This window comes from Aphis gossypii, chromosome 3, assembly GCF_020184175.1.
Source record: "Aphis gossypii isolate Hap1 chromosome 3, ASM2018417v2, whole genome shotgun sequence".
Taxonomy (NCBI): domain Eukaryota; kingdom Metazoa; phylum Arthropoda; class Insecta; order Hemiptera; family Aphididae; genus Aphis; species Aphis gossypii.
Genome location: NC_065532.1, coordinates 7,094,676 through 7,099,911, shown reverse-complemented (window position 1 = coordinate 7,099,911; position 5,236 = coordinate 7,094,676). Strand labels below are relative to the sequence as shown.

At 35.1% G+C, this 5,236-nt stretch overlaps 1 long non-coding RNA gene across 1 annotated transcript; it reads right to left on the bottom strand.

Annotated features, from left to right (window-relative positions):
• Positions 1–2,340: 2,340 nt before the first annotated feature.
• On the bottom strand, positions 2,341–3,445 carry LOC126550640 (uncharacterized). Its single transcript, XR_007604716.1, has 3 exons — positions 3,255–3,445; positions 3,109–3,174; positions 2,341–2,522 (listed from the first exon to the last, which is right to left on the bottom strand). It is a non-coding gene; the product is annotated as an uncharacterized LOC126550640 (long non-coding RNA).
• Between the last annotated feature and the right edge of the window lie 1,791 nt (positions 3,446–5,236).

Genomic DNA, 5,236 nt, shown 5'->3' with positions numbered 1-5,236 from the left:
AAACTATGAACGTGCAGTGATTTCACTTGAGGTAGGTATATGGTACTACCGCGTCTGTCCCACCCCCTGCCACTGATTTCTATGTTAAGGTGTATGGTAGGCAGTAGCATACCTTCGGGGAGGGGGAGTTAACCCCCCATAAATAAAACATGTATAATGACGATTTCTTTTATGATGGAATATTACATTAATACGATTTTTTATACATAATATACAATTTCCGAATTTATGTACGTGATTAGCACATAATATCGTGTAGTTTATAGAGATACAGGGATAAAAAATAAAACTCCATATACATTAAAAGTTGAATTAAAAATAAAACTCAGGTTGTTCTGGGCCACCGACTTTCTTAGAGGCGACTGTGTCCTACTCTCGACGGAGACTTGGCCGGTATACGTACACATACTCGCGATGAATTATTTTGTGCGATTATCCGACGGACGGTCAGTTTCTACACATAATGTACGAATAATATTACACTTTATTATAAACGGTCAAGGAGCGCGAGGTCACCGCACCAAGATGGAAGCGGTCGGTAAAACAATATCGCGCTACACACATACGTATAGTTATACACGCGTATAATATAGCCACGATACAGGTATATATATTATAATAATATTATACGCTTCCGGCCAGACGGACGGTATGTCGGATGCGCAATATAATAATATAATAATATTATACACGGTATTATGTTTTATTGTGTACCATATTATAGTCATCGTTATATATAGATTACTGCAGTTAATATAATATATTATAATATAACAGTATATATTTTCCAGTGCAATATACGAGGTGTGTAGTAGACCATTGACAGAATCGCGATTTGTCATACCGGCGGCGGCGGCGGTACGTTCCCGTAAATTATAATAATATTTTATTATTATACACTATACGTGTCGCTCGTATACATTATATACATATTTTATTATATACGTACGTTTATAATATAGCGTTTGCTGCCGCCTCCGCCGTGGGATCCACACCCGCGAAGAGCGTACCTATATAGCAGTGTGTCGGCCGTGCGACGGCGACGACCCCCGCCCGACTTCCGGCGGACGTGCGGCGAAAAAAAGCGCTCGTCGCGTGAATTACGGGCGTGTATCCGATTTACCGGGTCGATAGAACCATACGCGAAACGGACGCGCACGTATATGAATCATTCGGTCGGGTGCAGGCGGCGCGCACTGCACTTATGTGCAACATGCACTCTGCCCCGTCTCCTGCATATACCTATATACACGCCGCAATATAATATATTTTATTTACACGCATACATACATCGCGTTATTATAATATATTATGTACACAACGTATAATATCATACGAACGTACAGCGCGTGTACAATATGTATATATTACGCGCGCGTCCAAAGTTTTATTGCAAAACTACTATATTTATATTGTAACCGCATAGGTATAATGTGCGTATAAGTATTATGCCGTACTACACGCCATAATATATTATAATAACGTTATTATATATTATATTATATACCTTACCGCGGCGTATATGTATAATATTATATATATAATATACGTTATAGGCTTTTGTACACACGGCTTGTCGCCGCTGCCGACCGGCTGCAATATAATAACGTCGATCGAGAGATTTACGACCGTCGTACAATAAACATCGCTGCACCGCGCCCCGTAGTAACCCCGACACCGATCGAGTGTGGGAGAAGATTGCAGTTAGTATAGGTCTTAATAATATAATATATCTATTCGATATACTCTACCACAAAATCGTCCGGTCGTAGTTTGTACTCGCGGTGACCGCGTGGCCGACTGGAAAACCAAATCGCGAAAAAACCCAAATTGCCAACACTTGTAATATTGAGTGTGACATAATGGTCGGGCATGGTTTCAAACGTGAATAATTTGAATTTTTTTTTAATATATTATAGGCATATTGCTTTTCAAGCGAAAAGTCCGTATACATGTGTATATACCTATGTCCTATATATATCAAAAAATTGATTTTTTATTTCAAATTTGTTTTAACCGTTTGATTTTTACAGCGTTTATTAGTAATTTTTAGGTTTATAAACGAAAGTTTAGTAGAGTATCTCATATTCCCATCCCCTATACTATGATTTACCAATATAGGAAATTTAGTTAGATAATATGATTGTTGATATTTATTTATTATGTGTAGTTATATTTATGCCTCTATTTAAAGTAAATTTTCAAGTGAGCTTTCTAAACTTGTTTACGTTTTGAAGGCATTTTTCATATATTTTATAAGAATAGATTAAAGTTGATAGAAAGTTGGCTTAAATTCTATAAAAAAAAGTAAAAATATGATTTGTTTAGTTTATTATTTTAATTCCATTATATATTATGTTCTTAACGATGTATTAGGTGGACGATGTGACATATCACTAGTGTGCAATTTAGGTAACCGATGCGCCGATTGTTCTACATCGATAGGTTGATGTTTATCTGAAGTTGGGAGAATGGTGTTCTGCTGCAAACAAAACGGAAGTTTCCATTTATTTCAATTGTACCTACAATCAAAAGATAAATCATTAATAGTTCATATTAATTTTACAGTTAAGTCTAAGTTTATAAGTTATTTATATTTATTTTTTAAACTTCAACAATTATTGAATTAATTAAAATTATCTAGGTATTTTATTAACTATGCTTTTTTCAGTTAATCAAAAAAAAAAAAAAAGAATAATATACCTAGATACGTATTAAAATAATTATGTTTATAATGTTTATCTATTTATATGTTATTCGTAAGTATATAGTCAAAAGTTTAAACTATGTAATTAAATAATTTTTTTTTAATCAAGTTTTATATAATAGTTTTAAATACAAAAAAACTAATAATAGCATTTTCATTTAATAATCCAAATGATAAAAATTGGCTATTGTGCAATAATAAGAAAAATTGTAAAATGCAATTTTGACAAATTGATTAAAATATTTGAATTTATACAACCGCTATGTTTGGTACAAGATTGTTTTTAAATAATTATTAATTCCTTATTTTTCATTGAGTTGAGTTAGTATTTTTCTCTGTATTAACTTTAAACTTTTTAGAATTATTAAAAATATTGTTAGTTAATTAACTTTTAACTTTACCTTTTAAACGTTGACCAAATTAACTCATATTGGTTTTGTCATTAGTTCGCCCACCTTTGTGTAAACCTAAAATAAATATTATTTGTGAATTTGTGATACTATGGGAATAGTTTAAGTACATAATATAAACGTAAATATATATTTACACGACGTTAAAAAACCCGTTTTGGATGTGATGTGCAACATCGCATCTGCCTGCAATATTTATGTTGAATATCTGACATCCTCGTATACTTTCCGTGGCCGTTCCACGAATTTTTATTGCTTTTTATCGAATTATGATTGGAGAATCTATTAATATTGATGGTTATTGCCCAAACCGTCTGTAAATTATGGACATTTTAAGTCATCGGTTGGTCTAATAATTGTGGATCCATAAATATATTTTTATTTTTTACTGTGGGAATATCCCGTTGGGCTATTCACTGACAAATGATATTAGTTAATCATTTTTCGACCTCGTTTTATGAGGTTAACTATTTTTTACTTAAATTAAATTATATATATTATGAGTATTTGACATAAAATATGTTTATTTATTTAATTATAACGTTTTTTTTTTTTTTTTTACATAAGAACTATAATGTTTTTGGTTAAATTTATTTCTCAAATATTTTTGAAGTAAGTAAGTAGACTCAAACCTAACTCAATTTAAATGCGATAATAAAATAAATTGTAGATCTACAACTTAAAAACAACTAAGATATTATAGTAAAAATATAGTATTATATTATATTAATATAAAATTACTTTAGTTAATTTATCACCAACGGTAGTATAATGCTATTTTGTAGTTTACCAAAATATCTATCTAAAAAAATCGAACATAAAAAAATAACATTATCTTTGTAACATAAAAACGACAAGTTTATATTGGGTTTCCCGATGAACGCGTACCGTGTTTGAAATTTATTGGAACTTAATTATCCGAAGAAGATCGCGAATGCCCGCGATATCCGACAGTCGTGCCGAGAAATTCTGTTTAAATTTCGAACAGATAAAACGAGTGGCCAACATCCGCTCAAAGTCAAAATGGAAAGCTGTAAGTTCGACTACGGTCGTGTAATACGCATTAGGGTACACAAATAATATAATTTTTAGTCCATCATCGCGCTTAACGGGAAAACGTCTGCTGCTGCCCACTTACGATCCAGAGGCAATCGTCGGCGATATTAAAGCGTAACAATATACGTAATATAGTGCGAGGGAGATTATAATAATATTATTATTACACGTCAAACGGCTACCGCTAAAGCGCGCGCGGTTCGCCGTTTGAATATTTCGGTATGATCACGGAACACGATATTATGCACAGTACCTATACGCTTATTACTGCGACGTGGACCACATACGGTGACCGTGTTTGATTTATTTTCACCGTCGTTCGCATATACCATAACGGCGGCGGCGGCGGCCGCGTCGTCAAATAATACAATAATTATCATTTTTATTAAAATATATTTCATTATCGTCGTCGTTTAACGTACACAATAATATATAATACAAACGCGTCGTCGTGATACTCGGGCGGCGGATATATATCATATTATTATCGTATATTTTATGGGATTCGAGGAGCGGCCCCGCACGACGACAGTCGGCCGCGGAAGTCGGACGGACACGCGATAAACTCCGTATCCTGTCGTCGCGGCGGCGGTGGCGGCGACTTTCGAAGACACCGGGCGGGCGGTCGGTCGGACGACCGAAGAGACCGCGTGCGGTATACGCGTGACGCGTGGCAATAAATCGGCACGATGACGTGGGACCACCCCGTAGATATGATATTATATGTATCGTATAATAGCGACCTAGTCGCCGCCAATCGACTCGCCGCCATTGCACACTGTTATTATTATGAGTATGATCGTCATTCGTCGTCTATATGTGCGTCATCGGCATTACTACTTAGGACGATTAAAACAGTATGTGGGCCGAGTATGTAACTGCAGCCGACGATCAGACAATCTTATCACTTCGTACAAACCCTTCTGCCGACACGGCTTTATATACCCCGGTCGTGGTGTGGTAGTCACTATATATAGTCATCGCGGTCGCCGGACGATAGAAAATCGGGATGTGTGCGACGCAAATAATATACCTATGTTATTGTCGGCGTGCAGCGAACGCA